Source organism: Stomoxys calcitrans, chromosome 1, assembly GCF_963082655.1.
Source record: "Stomoxys calcitrans chromosome 1, idStoCalc2.1, whole genome shotgun sequence".
NCBI lineage: Eukaryota > Metazoa > Arthropoda > Insecta > Diptera > Muscidae > Stomoxys > Stomoxys calcitrans.
The window spans coordinates 80,814,334-80,833,089 of NC_081552.1; positions in this window are offsets into that span (position 1 = coordinate 80,814,334).

Here is an 18,756-nt window from a genome sequence, read left to right on the forward strand (position 1 = left end):
TCTTGAGCCCCAAATCGGACTATCCTCCGTCTTTATGCATTGTTTGCCTAAAAAGGTATACTGCGCAAAGAACTCGACAGATGCGATCCAATGTGGAGGGTATATAAGATCCGGTCCGGTCGAACTTAGCACGCTTTTACTTGTTTATTATCTGAAGAGGGCGGACCTTTCCATGGGTTGCACCGATTTAAGCAAAATTTGCATGCCACCTTATGGTAACCCAAAAGCACGAAATTGATATAAAATTTTGGGGTCACTTGCCTGGGGGGCCACCCCATCTCAAAACCCACCCGAACGTATATGTTTACCGACTGGTACAATATGGGTATCAAATAAAAAGGTATATAAGAGTAGAAAACGAACTTGGCACACAAATTTCACCCTGAGTGTCAGCGGATCCCCACCCCCAAAAACACCACCGAACAGGACAATTTTACCGCTTTGGGAAATATGGGTATCAAATCCTCCCGATACTTAAAAATTTCACCTTAAGTATCGGAAGGGTTGCCACAGTAAAGTTCGAATCTAATGTTGACATAAGGATTTGAGTTTCTGAGTCACGTCCTGCCGTTCAGTCGGACATGTAAATCTCGACATAAAAGGACTCAAATAAATTGTCTTTTGGATTTTAGCATTTTGGAGACCGATGCTTTCCTCCTAATAAAAACAACACCAAACTGTCAAGTAAGACGATCGAGAATATATTGTATTCAAATGAAAGGACGTGTCAGAGGGCAATCGCCCTCCCCCCATCCTCCCCAAAAAGAGGAATTAAAAAAATAATAAATGAAGGCCGACAAGGATAGAATAGGACAGTATAGTACACTTTTTACTCTCAAATTGGGATTGACACAGGAGGACCTGCGGAAATTTACAAATGAGGTAGCCAAAGAGGTAGCTTTGAAATATGATTTTAAATGTTGATAACCAATACAAAAAAAATAAATTACTTACTGTGAATCTGAACGAGACCCAAAGCCCTGAATATCTTGATCGCCACCTTCAAAATGCTTGACATTAGGGGGTTAAACAAAATCTTGCACTAGTAGAATGCTGATATTATTTCAAGGCGTTTTATTAAAGAATAGGGGCTAACTTCTCACATATTAATGAGTTCTGTCCGATTCAAGTTTAAGCTCAATGAAAAAGGACCTCCTTTTTACATAACTTCTATGCATGCCATAGTACCTCACAAATGTCGGTAATATAAGGTGGGGATAACCACGACTTAAAATTTGTCCAATGTTGTCGCCAGGATTTGAATTCACGAGCTTAGAATCATTGGCGGATTTGCTGACCTCTGCGTTTCAATTACAAGAATTCGATAACCACATTCGGTGCGAAATGCCCCCATCTTAAAACTCCAATAATACAGGACATATATATCGACTATTGCAATATAGGACTCAAATTAAATGTATAAGAGTGTTAAATACGGCGCTGTTAAATACCATCGTCAGAGAAGGTGGTAATATCCTTCATATACTGCAGGATTGATTGTCACCTTACCGCTCTGGTTGTTATTGCCCTTATGGCCAATTTACTGTGCATAAAGAAGTTCACACTCGAAGTCCTCACGATAGCACCACACCACCTTACGCATTCCGTGATCACCCGAATTTCTACCTGCAGGACCGTATTATGGTAAGGCAGTCTAAAACAGATCTCAGTCCCGGGGTCCCAATGTAAACCCCCAGGCCCACTCTGCCTTTTAGCTTTGATCCTTCCGTGTAACATGATCTACCAAATGGCAATATTAGGGTTCCGTCAATCCAAGACTGTGCCGACTCGACTTCATGGTTCATTTCAGGTCGGAAACCTCTTCCCTTTATTCTAGGTTTCCTATCGTCGCCTCGATTATACCGCGATAGTATGAGTTGGTACTATCCTCAATTCATTCTTCCATCGCCTTAAATCTCATTGTCGCAATGGCTGCCTCACACTTAATCTGTATGTCAGTGGGTTGGATATCTAAAATAGCCTCCGCCTATGGCAAGACCACATGTTCTCTGAATCAGTTGTATGATCCTTAAGTTGCACTTCTTCTCCATAGCAGTCCAACAATCTACCGAGGCGTAAGTAAGTATTAGTCTATTCACTCTCCTGTAGAGCCAGTTCTCCTATGGAGTGCCTTGTGCCACTTTCTCCCTTACATTTATTTTATGGGACCCTAAATTTATCCACCTTTTCCTTAGCATATGGTTTTGAGTAGAAAGGAAGTTACGGCTATCGGTGTCGCATAACTTGACTTTCCGGGTTTGGGTATAAATAGCACCCTTGCCTCCTGCCAGGCTTTCGGAGTATATGAAAGTCCTAGGCACGCTGTGAAAATTTTGGCCAGATGAGACGTCAGATAGTCTGTTTCTTTCTGCAGTGACGCCGGAAATACTCATCAGGTCCGGGTGTCTTAAATGGTTTGAAGCTCCTCAAGGCTTCCTTGACCATAAATTCTGCAATGATAAACCTTCGATCAGCATCATTGTTCCAAGATTCCAGTGTCTCCGTGAGTCTCGTCGTATCCTTTGTAAAATGGGTTTTCATCAAAAGCCTCAACATGTCCCCCGTTGTGTATGCTTTCATGGGAGTGAGAGCCTGTGTAAAATGTCAGCCAATTCTAATAAGAATTACGCCCTTTGGGGGCTCAAGAAGTGAAATAGAGAGATCGATTTATATGGGAGCTGTATCGGGCTATAGACCGATTCAGACCATAATAAACACGTATGTTGATGGTCATGAGAGAATCCGTCATACAAAATTTCAGGCAAATCGGATAATAATTGCGACCTCTACAGGCTCAAGAAGTCAAGATCCCAGATCGGTTTATATGACAGCTATATCAGGTTATGAACCGATTTGAACCTTATATGACACAGTAGTTGAAAGTAAGAATGAAATACGTCATGAAAATTTCAGCCAAATCGGATAGGAATGGCGCCCTCTAGCAGCTCATGAAGTCAAATCCCCAGATCTGTTTATATGACAGCTATATCAGGTTATGAACCGATTTGAACCATACTTGGCACAGTTGTTGGATATCATAACAAAATACTACCTATCAAAATTCATTCAAATTGGATAAGAATTGCGCCCTCTAGAGGCTCAAGAAATTAAGACCCAAGATCGGTTTATATGACAGCTATATCAGGTTATGAACCGATTTGAACCATACTTGGCACAGTTGTTGGATATCATAACAAAATACTACCTGTCAAAATTCATTCAAATCGGATAAGAATTGCGCCCTCTAGAGGCTCAAGAAGTCAAGACCTAAGATCGGTTTATATGACAGCTATATCAGGTTATGGACCGATATGGCCCATTTACAATACCAACCGACCTACACTAATAAGAAGTATTTGTGCAAATTTTCAAGCGGCTAGCTTTTCACTTTCGGAAGTTAGCGTGCTTTCGACAGACAGACGGACGGACAGACGGACGGACATGGCTAGATCGACATAAAATCTCGACGATCAAGAATATATATACTTTATGGGGTCTCAGACGAATATTTCGAGTAGTTACAAACAGAATGACGAAATTAGTATACCCCCCATCCTACGGTGGAGGGTATAAAAAGGAACAGAAAGGCAACTGTTGCCCTATGCGTTTGTAAGAGGGCCATTTTCAAAAGTCTGGGGCTTAAGCCACATGTCATCCCTTAGATGTATACTGACTTGTGGTCTGGTGAAAAAATTCAACTACTCTTCAATATTAAGTCGTATTGTAAGGAGCGAAATGTGCGGAGATTATAGACGTCGGGTATGCGATCGCATTGTTCTTCACCTGGGCTAATGCTACACCGTCCTTCGGCTCAGAGGAATATCTTTTGCCTTTCCTTCGCAATTTTAATAATGTCCTTTAAGTCATTATTATAATTTAATATAAAGAATCCGATATCATTTTGTGCTTCGAGATGTGGCTCTGACATCTATGTCTTCAACATTCCGGGTATCGGGTGGAATATTATTGATCTTTTTACCACTCGAAAACTCCACATCGAGTCACCCTGCTGCCTTATATAAATATCATTTATTGTCAATAAGCTATGTGAGCAGACATTTTATACCCACCACCATAGGATGGGGTTATACTAATCTATTCATTCCGTTTATGACACCTAGAATTATTGATCTAGGACCCCATTAAGTACATATATTCTTGATCGTCTCGACATTCTGAGTCGAATAAGCCTTGATCCACAGTGTTATGAGTATTTTAGGTTAATGTTTATACTTAACCACCAAATAAGTTTGCAAACCCTTGTATACTGAAACTATCAAGCAAATTGTCCAAAAGCCGTTATTACACGGCTGATTTCTATATATTTTTATACCCACCACCGAAGAATGGTTGTATATTCATTTTGTCATTCCGTTTGCAACGCATCGAAATATCCATTTCCGATTCTTTAAAGTATATATATTCTTGATCAGCGTAAAAATCTAAGACGATCTAGACATGTCCGTCCTTCTGTCCGGCTGTCTGTTGAAATCACGCTACAGTCTTTAAAAATGGAGATATTGACCTGAAATTTTGCACATATTCTTTTTTTCTCCATAAGCAGGTTAAGTTCGAAGATGGGCTATATCGGACTATATGTTGATATAGCCCCCATATATACCGATCGACCGATTTAAGGTCTTATGCCCATACAAGCTACATTTATTATCCGATTTGGCTGAAATTTGGGACAGTGAGTTGCTGCCATAAAGACCGATCCTCCTATTTAGGTTCTTAGGTCCATAAAAGCCACATTTGTCATACGATTTTGCTGGAATTAGGGACAGTGAGTTGTGTTAGGCCCTTCGATATCCTTCGTTAATATGACCCAGATCGGTTCAGATTTGAATATAGCTGACACATAGACCGACAGATCGGTTTAAGGTTTTGGGGCCATAAAAGGCGCATTTATTGTCCGATTTTGCTGAAATTTGAGACAGTGAGTTGCGTTAGTCTCTTCGACGTCCTTCTTCAATTTTGCCCAGATCGGTGCAGATTTTAATATAGCTGTCGATCTAAGGTTCAAGGTTTTGGTCACATAAAAGGCGCATTTATTGTCCGATTTCGCCGAGATTTGGGACAGTGCGTTGTGTTAGGCTTTTCGTGTGTCGTCCGTGTCGTATATGGTTCAGATCGGTTTATATTACCAATATTTTGTTATACACAATTGAGCAATGACTTTTACCGATTAGTATTTGGTTCAAATCGGAACATATTTCGATATGTATGCAATTTACACCGGATTTTGATGAAAGGTGATTTAGATATATACCCGAGGTGGTGGGTATCCAAAGTTCAGCCCGGCTGAACTTAACGTCTTTTTACTTGTTGTCAGATGCAATAGAGCTCGCTCTAAACTAAAAATACCTTGTGCTATTTTGAAAAGTAATTTTCATATGCTAGTTTCATTTATGTCGCACGACATGTGGTGAATTTGACATGCCATTGAACACTTACATACCAGTCACAAATGCACAAGTTCTTTTCTCAAATATCTTTGTTAGAAAATAACTTTAATGGATTCAGTATCAGTTTTTAATATATAGCCCACACAGTCATTTTCGCTCGCTCCACTCCATTGTAAAACGCTAAGGCCATTATTGTCATCTTAAGTCCTGCCTGTACTCATTATCAGTGATGTTGCAGCAGCGAGTATTTGTAACGTTTTGTGTCTTCTTTTTATACACTACACCACGACTGTGGTACAGGGTATTATAGATTTGTGCATTTGTTTGCAACGTTAAGAAGGAGAAGTGCTAAACCTATTGATAAGTAAACCGATCGGCTTAGAACCACTTCCTGATTCGATTTAGCTATGTCCGTGTAGATATAGCTTCCATACATATCTTTCAACCGATGTGCTGTAGAGCCGCAATTTTGGTCCGATCCTTACAAAATTTTGCACAAAGTGTTTCTTTTGATGTCCCAATGTGTGCAAAATTTCATAAAAATCGGTTCAAATTTAGATATAGCTCCCATATATATATTTCATACGATATGCCCTTTTAAAGCAAATTTGGTCCGAACTTTACCAAATTTGGCACGAAGTGCTTTTCTGACGTCCTAGTATGTGTGTAAAATTTCATCAGAATCGGATCAGATTGAGATATAGCTCTCATATATATCTTTCATCTGATATGCGCTTTTAAAGCTGCAGTAGCCACAATTTTGGTCCCATCCTTACAAAATTTTGCAGGAGATATTTTATTCGACGTCGCACTACATTCAAAAAATTTCATCAAAATCAAACCAGATTAAAATAAAGTTCCCATATATATCTTTTATGCGTTTCGACTTTTAAGGCTGAAGTAGCTACAATTTTGGTCCGATCTCAACAAAATTTTTCATGAGATGTTTTAATGGACATCCCAACACGTGTGCAAAATTTCATCAAAATCGAATCAGATTTAGATAAAACTCTCATATACATATTTTACGCGTTTCGACTTTTAAGGCTGTAGAAGCCACAATTTTCGTACCATCGTAAGAAAATCGTAGAATTCTATTCGATATTTCAATAGGTATGTAAAGTTAAAGTCTTACTAGATTTGGATATAAGTGGTGGTCGTTTAGGGCATTGTGTAGACGGCTCGGCCCGATTTTTGCCTTTCCGTACTGGTTATTTTGTTGGTTTTATTGTTTATGTTATTGCGATTGCTGTGCATCAGTTGTTGCCGCAAGCCCTAAAGGACTTTATTCTCTGTAGTTAAGAATGCACAAAAGAAATCTTTTTCACAACTTGCAATATCTCTTCAACTAGTCTCGAGTCAGGACTATGGCTATGTGAATAGGGACACCGGCAACGGAGACCATAGCAAAGTGGAAGTCTTGAATGATCGTTCATTCATGGCAAAAGTTTCGCTGCTATTGTTTTGTCCATGTTCCTTGGCTGCATAAAAGTTGCTTTGGCCAAGTTTAAGTCCTTGGAGGTGTAAATTGAAGAACCAATAAACAAAGGCATTTCTCAAAACATCAACAATCGGCCTTAACACCATCAGAAAGCAACAAGAAGGAGAGGCAAGTGAAAAGCAAAGCTAAAAATAATAAAGTGTAATGGGGGTTGAGGATTTTTTTCTCTGCCATCAAGTATTATTTCCGAAGACTTAAAGGGGTTTCTAGCACAATGACATTCAAGGCGTTGCTGTGCTGTGAGTCCACTGGCCTTACTATGGCAAGTGACAGTGAAGGAATTGCTAACGGTATTGGACAGTGAGTCTGTTGATTTTATCTGGCAGCAATTAAAAGTTTAGTTTTACCCATTGGCAGAAGGTATTGTAAGGTTTAAGTGTTCCAGCTCATATCCCGTATACCAAGGACAGTGATGTCGGAAGCTTAAGGTAGAGTTTTAAGAAGTAGCATGACTTTTTTTTTTTTTGGTCTGAATGGAAAGGAAACCATTGCCAAAGGCTCATATAAAAGAACAAAATGTCAAGGAGATATGTTTACTATACTCTTTTGGGCTCTTCGCTGTCTTTCTAATTCTAATAATAAGCCCATCGAACTGATTTTCCACTTAGCCTATAGCTTCTATTATCAATTCTATTTCAGTTAAAAAACAACGATTTTCACCTGTCAAGATCCAACATTTTACATGTAAAGTTTAAAACCTCCAAGTATTCTATCGGAATACTACTAATATTGGTTAAGATAGCCAAGGCCTTCTATCGATAAATCAAGTCAATTGTAAATTTTTTTTTTTTTTTTAATTTTTGATCTACTGTACAGTATTTATTCTTTAAGTTTTGTTTTACAAGATGTTACTATTAACTTATAGCCCTCATTCTTTAAGATATGATTATCCTTTCTTAAGATGACAACCTTGCGAGGGCATACATAAGTCTTAATCTTCAAATGACAAAAGTAAAGAGTATGAAAGCCAAGAAAACAATGGTGGTTTGTCACGTTTTTTTCTTGTTTTACTTGCTGGAAAAGTTAACAAAGGGCTAGAAATGAATGAGCGACTGAAACAATGAATCACTACAAAATATGTGAAACAATAAAAAAGCATAACACATAGATATACAAGTTGAATGAGGACTTACTATCCCCCAGCAACATATGTTATTGTTCCCAACAAGTGTTGGCTAACTACAAAACAGTAGTCATACAAGATATGTAAGACTAAGTTACAGCTGCTATCATACTTGATATGTCAGCGAAGGCTACCGATATTTTGAGATGGTATACTGATTGTTATAAATATAAGCCTTGCATTTTCGATCGCCAAACAATCCCCCGCGAATCTTCTAGATTACAATTTTTGGGCGGAAGAGTTGGGCGGAAATGGAAAAAACTACCAATTTGGCAGTTTTTTGTGGGCTGCTATTTAAGAACATATTGAACTCTCTTGTTGCAAACCAGCAAGGAAATACAAAAGTCGGGCGGTGCCGACGATATCTACTCCCGCATACCTTTCATTCGATTCCCATTTTGTCATTATCGTCGAATATAAACCTATTTTGGGGGTTTTTTAGGGTCGGGGCGGCCCCCCAATTACTTGGACCCAAATATATATATATATATATATATATATATATATATATATATATATATATATATATATATATATATATATATATATATGTATATATATATATATATATATATATATATATTAAAGGTACCACCCAAAGCTAAAAGTGACTACGATTTCCATATTACAAATTGAGTACAATTGGCGATCATGACAATATAGGTTATGTAATTTGTTGGAAGGGGGCGAATCCTCCCCCGTTACCACAAAAACGCCACCCAAAATCAAAAGTTGACCGATAGGGACAATATGGGTATCAAATGAAAGCTATTAGAGAGTAGAAAGCGAATGTGATATAAAAACTTGGTTTCAAGTACCCAAGGGGTAGCCCAAGCCCAAAAACTGCTCCAAATAGGCATATTGGACGTATATATCAATATAGGACTCAAATGAAAGGTATTCGGGAGTAGACTACGAATATGACATAAAAAACGGCGTCCAATTAACTAATAGGTATAAGGTTGTGTACTACGAATCTGATATCATTATTCTGCTCATATATCTAGCGGACCACCTCACCCCAAAACAGTCGATCAATTATAATGGCCTAACGGGACACTGTGTGATTTAATTCATGTGTAGGCCGCCGTAGTCCCGACATTATAACATTCAGCGTGAAAGCAAGAGTTGCAAACCTTAACGATAAGGTTGCAACCATTTTTAGCTCACCGATAGACGATACCAAACGACGTGTTGCTGTGCAACACTTTTTTATTTAAGAGTTTTACATGTTAAGAACTATCGCCACCGAATCAATCATATAGACTGGCAAATTAGTTTATTACCACAGAAAATCGTTTAATATGACAATTTAATATGATTTAAAAACAAGTAAAAAAGCATTAAGTTCGGCAGGGCCGAACTTTGGGTACCCACCACCTCGGGCATGTATGTAAACCACCTTTTATCAAAATTCTGTGAAAATTTCATACCTTATGACCCATAGCATTAATATCGAAATATGTTCCGATTTGGACCAAATACTAATAAGTACAGTAGCTATATGCATAGTCAATAAACCGATCTGAACCATAAACGACACGGATGCCGAAAAGCCTATCATAAGTCACTGTGTCCAATTTCACTGAAATCGGATTATAAATGCGCCTTTTAAGGGGCCAAGACTTTAAATCGAGATATCGGTCTACATGGCAGCTATATCCAAATCTGCACCGATTTGGGCCACGTTGCAGAAAAATGTCGAAGAGCCTAACACAAAGCACTGTCCCAAAATTTCGGCGAAATCGGACACTAAATACGCCGATTATGGGCCGAAACCTTAAATCCAGGGATTAGTCTATATGGCAGCTATATTCAAATTTGGAACGATCAGGGTTAAATTGAAGAAGGACGTCGAAGAGCTTAACACAACTCACTGTCTCAAATTTCAGCGACTTCGGACAATAAATGTGTCTTTTATGGGCCTAAGACCTTTAATCGGAGGATCGGTCTATATGGCAGCTATATTCAAATCTGGAACGATCAGGGGTAAATTGAAGAAGGACGTCGAAGAGCCTAACACAACTCACTGTCCCAAATTTCAGCGACATCGGATAATAAATGTGGCTTTTAAGAGCCTAAGACCCTAAATCGGCGGATCAGTCTATATGGGGGCTATATCAAGATATAGTCCGATACAGCCCATCTTCGAACTTAACCTGCTTATGGACAATAAAAGAACCTGTGCAAAATTTCAGCTCAATATCTCTATTTTAAAAGACTGTAGCGTGAATTCAACAGACAGACGGACAGACATGTCTAGATCGTCTTTGATATTTACGTTGATCAAGAATATACATACTTTATGGGATCGGAAATGGGTATTTCGATATGTTGCAAACGGAATGACAAAATTAATATACACCCATCCTTCGGTGGTGGGTATAAAAAAAGAGGGTTTTTAGAGTAGAACACGAATCCGATACATATTTTCAAGGCCAACTCACTGGGTGGCCGCCCATCCCCCAAAACACCCCCCAAGCTGGTCATGTTTGCCGACTATGGAAATATGGGGCTTTAATTATTGGTATTTAGGAGTAGACCACGTATCTGATATCAACATTAGGGACCAACTGTCGTCGTCGGACGTCCCACCACCATAACAACCCCCAAATAGGACGTATTTACTCACCATGACAATTTGGGTCTCAAAGAGAGTGTAACTAAATATTTACAGTTTTAAGGGCCAATATCCCAAACCGGACATATTATCTGACTTTTGCAATAAAGAGTTTAAATGAGATTAGGAAACGAATTTGATATCCAATTTTGAGGCCAATGGCAATATGGAGTTCAAATAAATGATATATAGATATATGAGAATAGAGCACGTTGCTCATATATTTTCCGGGCTTAGTGTTTGGGAGACCACGCCAATACCCAAAACACCCTTTAATTAGGCATATTTACCGACCATATCAATGTGGAGCTTATACGAAAGGTATTGGGGGTAGAGCAAGAATTGATAACCATTTTCGGGACCAATTTTCTGGGGGTCTACCCCTTTCCCAAAATACCCCACAAACAGCAATTTTTTGGTGACCATCGCAATATGGGGCTCAAATAAAGGTATTTGGGAGTTGAATACGACTTTGATATCCAAATTTAGGACCATTTATTTAGGGCATCACCGCTTTCCCAAAACATCCACAAAGGGAAAAATTTTTCCACTATGCCAATATGTGGCTTAAATAAAATGTATTTGAGGTTTGAAAACCAATTTGATAACCTATTTTGGGGCCATGTGTTTTGGGGGACGCCTCATCCTATAAACTGCTCTTAAACCAATGGCAATATGGGGTTAAATAAATGGTATTTGAGAGAAGAGCACGATGCTGATATTTTTTCAGGGCCAAGTATTTGGGGGTCATCGTGAGAATATTGGGCTGAAATGAAGTATTCGAAGAATGGAGTACACCTTACATCCAAACTTAAATTCGTAGACCAATAAAGATCATATGGGATTCAGATAAAGGCACTTATATTGTTAAACTGTTAGACAAGCGATATACTATTTTCGTAGCATCGTATTTCACTAAAGGCTTTTCAATAGTCGAAAATAAATATTCGAAGGAAACTTTTGTTCCATATAAAGTAAAAGAAGGCGCAGCGGAGCGGCCCCGGGTCAGCTAGTGTTATATTAGGTTTATATGACAGCAATGTCAGGATATGGACCGATTTAAACCAAACTCAGCATAGTTGTTGAAAGTAATACCAAAACACCTCGTACAAAATTTCAGTCCAATCGGACTAAAATTGAAGTTTATATGGCAGCTATATCAAAACGATATGGCCCATTTACAATCCCAACCGATGCACTGTGCTAAATATGGTTCAAGTCTGTTCATAAACTGATATAGCAGCCATATAAACCGATCTGGGGTTTTGACTTCTTCAGCTTTTAGAGGACGCAATTCTTATCCGATTTGGTTGTATTTTTTCATGAGTTGTGTTGCTATGACTTCCAACAACTGCGCATAGTATGGCGCAAATAAGTAAATAACCTGGCATAGCTGCCATATAAACCGATCTGGGATCTTGATTTCTTGAGCATCTAGAGGGAGCAATTCACATCCGATTTGGCACAAATTTTGTACAACGGCTTCTCTCATGACCTTCAATATACGTGTCTTATATGGTCTGAATCGATCCATAGCTTGATACAGCTCCCATATAAATCGATCTCCCGATTTTGCTTATGGAGTCCCTACAATTCTTATCCGAATGGACTGAAATATTACAAAATGACTTCTGCAATGTTCAGCATTCCATTCATTTATGGTCCGAATCAGACTATAACTTGATATAGCTCCACTAACATAACAGTTATTATTCATTATTCTTTGTTTGCCTAAAAAGAGACACCGGGAAAGAACTCGACAAATGCGATCCATGGTGGAGGGTACATAAGATTCGGCCCGGCCGAATGCATGCTCTTATTTGTTTCTACTCCAATATTCTTAATTAATGACGTAATTCCCATGTAGTCGTTTAGTGTCTCCTACCGTTAGCCAAAATTTTAGTTTATATCTTCAGTACAACTTCGAAAATAAGACCGTTCATCTTTAAATAAAATCACTATACCACGTGAAATTTTGCATAGATGCTCTGTACCTTAATGGAATGTTCATGGGCAAAATTTGTATTTGTCCCTTTTTAATAGAGCAGTTTATTGAAAATATTACAATATATGAGACGTAATCGTTTATGTTTAAGTATAGCTCCCTGTTAAAAGTAAATCTTATATATAACAAGTAAAAAGGCGTTAAGTTCGGCCGGGCCGAACTTTGGATACCCACCACCTCGGATATATGTGGAAACCATCTTTCGTCAAAATCCGGTGCAAAACTCATATCTATATATATATATATAGCTATATCAATATATGCTCCGATTTGGACCAAATACTAATAAGTAAAAGTCATTGTTCAATTGTATATAACAAAATATTGGTCTTTTTAGTAGCTATATCTAAAAATAAACCGATTTGAACTATATACGACACGGGTGTCGAAAAGCATAACATAAGTCAGTGTGTCAAATTTCAGTGCAGATCTGAGCCAAATTGACGGAGGATGTTGAAGGGGATAACACAACTCACTGTCCCAAATTTCCGCAAAATTGGATAATAAATGTGGCTGTTATGGGCCTAAGACCCTAAATTGGAGGATCGCTCTATATGGCAGCTATACTCCAATCTGAACCGATCTAAGCCATATTGACGGAGAATGTCGAGGGGCTTAAGACAACGTACTGTCCCAAATTTCAGCAAAATCGGAAAATAAATGTAGCTTTTTATGGGCCTATGACCCTAATTCGGAGGATCGGTCTAAATGGCAGCTATATCCAAATCTGAAGCGATCTGAGCCGTATTGACGGAGGATATAGAGAGGCCTAAGACAACATACTGTCCCAAATTTCAGCAAAATCGGATAATAAATGTGGCTTTTATGGGCCTATGACCCTAAATCGGAGGAGCGGTCTATATGGCAGCTATATCCAAATCTGAACCGATCTGAGCCATATGGACGGAGGATGTCGAAGGGCCCAACACAACTCACTGTCCCAAATTTCAGCAAAATCGGATAATAAATGTGGCTTTTATTAGCCTAAGACCCTAAATCGGCGGATCGGTCTATATGGGGGCTATATCAAGATATAGTCCGATATAGCCCATCTTCGAACTTAACCTGCTTATGGATAAAGAAATAATCTGTGCAAAATTTCAGCTCAATATCTCTATTTTAAAAGACTGTAGCGTGATTTCAACAGACAGACGGACAGACGGACGGACATGTCTAGATCGTCTTAGATTTTTACGCTGATCAAGAATATATATACTTTATAGGGTCGGAAATGGATATTTCGATGTGTTGCAAACGGAATGACAAAATGAATATACCCCCATACGTCGGTGGTGGGTATAAAAATCAATTTGTGGTTTGTTTGTAGGTTTGTTTGTTTGTTTGCGTGTTCCTTATAGACTCAGAAACGGCTTAACCAATTCTCTTGAAATTTTCACAGATGGTGCATAATGACCCCGTGGTGAAAATAGGGTTCTACATTTTTGATATCTGAAGGGGGGTGGACCCTTCCCATTACCCTAATTTTCAGAAACGCCAGATCTCGGAGATGGATGGTGGGATTTAAGCGAACTTTTGCGTGCTCTCATATAGTACCCTAAAAATAAAAATTTGGTGTCCAAATTTCGGATGGGGTACCTAGGGGGCCTGTCCCACCATAAACCTACCAAACGTATATTTAGGCCAATCACGACAATACCAAAATGTTAGGGGGACCACCCCAACCCTCAAAACACCCCTAAATCGGACATATTGACCGACCGATGTTAATATGGTATTAAAATGAAAGGTATTTACGAATAGATCAATTTTCTGGGGGTCCACCTATTTCCCAAAACACCCCCCAAACTGGACTTATTTACTGACCATGGAAATATGGGGCTTAAATAAAAGGTATTTGAATGTAGAATACGAATCTGATATTCAAATATGGGACCACGTTTCTGGGGGGCCGCCTCTCACCAAAAACATCCCCCAAAAGGGACAAATTTACGATCATAGCAATATGGGGCTCAAATTAAAGGTTTTTGGGAGTAAAGAACGAATCTGATATAAATATTCCACAACACCACTCAAATAGTAAGTATTTTCTGACTATTGCAATATGAGGCTCAAATAAGAGGGTTTTGAAAGTGGAACACGAAACCGTTATATATTTTCAAGGCCAACTCACTGAGTGGCCGCCTATGCCCCAAACCGGTCATGTTTGCCGACTATGGAAATATGGGGCTCAAATTACAGGTATGCGGGAGTAGACCACATATCTGATATCAACATTAGGGGCCAACTGTCTAGCGGACGTCCCACCACCATAACAACCCTCAAATAGGACGTATTTGTTTACCAAGACAATTTGGGTCCTAAGGAGAGTGGAGCTTAATATTCATAGTTTTTAGGGCCAATACCCCAAATCGGACATATTTGCTGACTTTTGCAATAAGGAGTTTAAATGAAATTAGAAAACGAATTTGATATCCAATTTTGAGGGCAATGGCAATATGGGGTTCAAATAAAAGATATATAGATATATGAGAATAGAGCACGTTGCTGATATATTTTCCGGACTTCGGTAGGGGGGTAGAGCAAGAATTGATACCCATTTTCGGGACCAATTTTCTGGGGGTCTATCCCTTTCCCAAAATATCCCACAAAGTGCAATTTTTTACTAACCAGCGCAATATGGGGCTCAAATAAATGTATTTGGGAGTAGAATACGAATTGGATATCCCAATTTTTCGACCATGCCAATATGTGGCTCAAATGAAATGTATTTGAGATTAGAAAACGAATTTGATAACCTATTTTGGGGCCATGTGATTGGGGGACGCCTCATCCTGTAAACTCCTCTTAAGCCAATGACAATATGGGGTTTAAATAAATGGTATTTGAGAGAAAAGCACGATGCTGATATTTTTTCAGGGCCAAGTATCTGGGGGATCACCTCTCCCCCGAAAACACCACTATATCAGAAATCATGAGAATATCGCGCTGATATGAAGTATTTTGAGAATGGAGTACACCTTACATCCAAACTTCAATTCGTAGACCAATAAAGATCATATGGAATTCAGATAAAGGCACTTATATTATTAAACTTTTAGTCAAGTTAGCATGGTATTTCACAAAAAGATCTTTTATTGTCGAAAATAAATATTCCAAGGAAACTTTTGTTCCATATAAAGTAAAAGAGGGCGCAGCGGAGCGGGCACTGGTCAGCTAGTAGTTCAATAAAATTACAGCTACCAACTCTGCCACTAATAGCCTCAGGAAGAGCATTAATGAATTCGCTCCGATTTAGCATTAAGTACAACTCCCTTTTCTCTCATTAAAGAACATTGAATGTCATGGTCTCGAATAGCATTTATTAATTATCTGTATGCCCTACACCACCACTGTGGTACAGGGTATTATATGTTAGTGAATTTATTTGCAACGCTAAGAAGAAGAAGTACTAGACCCATTGATAAGTATACCGATCGACTCAGAATCACGTTCTGCTTCGATTTAGCCATGTCCGTCTGTCCGTGGGTCAGTATGTCTGTCTGTGAGTGCAAATATTCTTGTAATCAAGGTACAGGTCGTATTTGTTGTCCAATCGTCACGAAATTTTACGCAAATGGTAATTTGATAACAATCAGTTCTGATTTTGATAAAGCTCCCACATATATATAAATATATATATATATATATATATATATATATATATATATATATATATATATATATATATATATATATATATATATATATATATATATATATATATATATATATATATATATATATATATATATATATATATATATATATATATATATATATATATATATATATATATCGCCCGATTTACACTTAAATGGCGGTAGTAACTAAAATTTTCAACCGATTTCCACAAAATTTGGCACGAATAACATGTTTGCAAGATTTCATCCTAATTGGTTCAGATTTAGATATAGCTCCCATATATATGTATCGCCCAATTTGCACTTAAATGTCCGTAGTTACCAATTACAACCGATCTGCACAAAATTTGGGGGGGGGTTGCTTTGTTACTGATCTCAACTCAACTCTGCAAGAGTTCATCAAAATCGGTTCAGATTTGGATATAGCTTCCATACATATGTAATGCCCGGTTTGAGCTTAAATGGCCGTTGTAACTACCATTTTCAAACCATCTGCAAATATGGCGTAAATTGTTTTGTTACTGATCTAAACATATCTCCAAGATTTCGTCAAAATCGGTACAGATTTAGATATACTTTACTTACTTTAATTGACTATGACTGAGTATTTGTTCCACTAGCTAAACATAGAATAGTGTCCAAGCACCTCCATCTTCTGCGTTCATGCTAAAATCTGCAAGATTTCATCAAAATTGATTCAGACTTGGATATAGCTCCCATATATATGTGTCGCCCGATTTGTACCTAAACGGCCGTAGTTACCACAATTTTCAACCGATCTGCACAAAATTGTTTGTTTTGGATTGGATTGTTTTGTTACGGATTTTAACATATATGCTAAGTTTCATCAAAATCGGTTCAGATTGGATATAGCTCTCAATTTTCGACTGATCTGCATAAAATTTGGCACGCATTGTTTTGTTACTCATCTAAACATGCATGCGAAACTTCACTATAATCGATTGAGATTTGGATGTAGCTCCTATATATATTTCGCCCGATTTCAATTAATAAGGTCGTAATAATCACAATATTCAACGGATATGCACAAAATCTGGCAAGGACTGTTTTATTACTGGTTAACATATCTGCAAGATTTTATCAAAATCGGGTCAGATTTGGATATCTTATATATAAAAATCAATTTGTGTTGGTTTGTAGGTTTGTAGGTTTGTTTGTTTGTATGTTTGTATGTTTGTCCCATATTTCCATAGTAGGCAAACATGACCGGCTTGGGGGGTGTTTTGGGGGATGGGCGGCCATTCAGTGACTTGGCCTTGAAATTATATATCGGATTCGTGTAATACTCTAAAACCCCACTTATTTGAGCCTCATATTGCAAAAGTCAGCAAATTCGTCCTATTTGGTTGGTGTTGTGGGGGTGGGGGTGGCCGCATAGACACTTTTCCGGAATATTGATTTTAGATTCATGCTTTACTCCCAAAGTCCTTTCATTTGAGCCCCATATTACTATGGTCGTAAATAGGTCCTCTTTGGGGGATGTTTTTGGGGAGTGGCGGCAACTCAAACACTTAGTCCCATATTTGGATATGAGATTCGTATTCTACTTTCAAATACCTTTTAATTAAGCCCCATATTCCCATGGTCAGCAAATAAATCCTGTTTGGGGAGTGTTTTGGGGAAGGGATGGCCCCCCAGATACGTGATATCAGATTCATATTCTACTCGCAAATACCTTTCATTTGATTCCCATATTGCCATGGTCGGTAAATATGTCCGATTTAGGGGGGTTTTGGGGCTTGGGGTTTTCCCCCTAGCACATGGTCCGACAATTGGATATGAGATACGTTTTCTTATCCACCATCTCCGAGATCTGGCGTTTCTGAAAATAAGGATAAGGGGGATGGTGCACCCCCTTATGGTCTATCGAATCACGAAGGCCTTGAATGACTTGTTTGTGTCAGCATATTCTAGTGCTGAGTCAAAGGGCAAACAGCGACAGCCATGGTGGACCCCAGAGTTGGTAAGTCTAAGGAAGGACTGCAGAAAACTCTTCAACAGAGCCAAAGCCACAAAAGCACCACACGATTGAGACATCTACAAGGCTGAGCTATAAAAATATGAGGGGAGCTGAGAAAAGCTCTGAACAAATCCTGCGTGGAATTCTGCAGCTCCGCGGAGGATACATCAGAGGCCTCTACGCTAAGCAAGATTCTGTCCTCGGGACCTATTACGTTGGGATAATTTCAGAAGTCGGAGATTATATTGACAATGTGTAGTGAGGAAACACTAGAACTACTAGTTTATACAAATTTCTCGGGAAATTCTCCAACGGACAACGTGCCGCCAGAAGAGGTTGTCACTGGTATGAATTCGTCGGAGTTTTTTGGGGAAATTGTGTCTGTGTCGAAAATCCTTTGGGCGATAAGAAGTTTCTGATGACGATCACCGGTTGAATTACAAGGTGTGTCTTATAGACTGGTTGCTTGACTTAGGG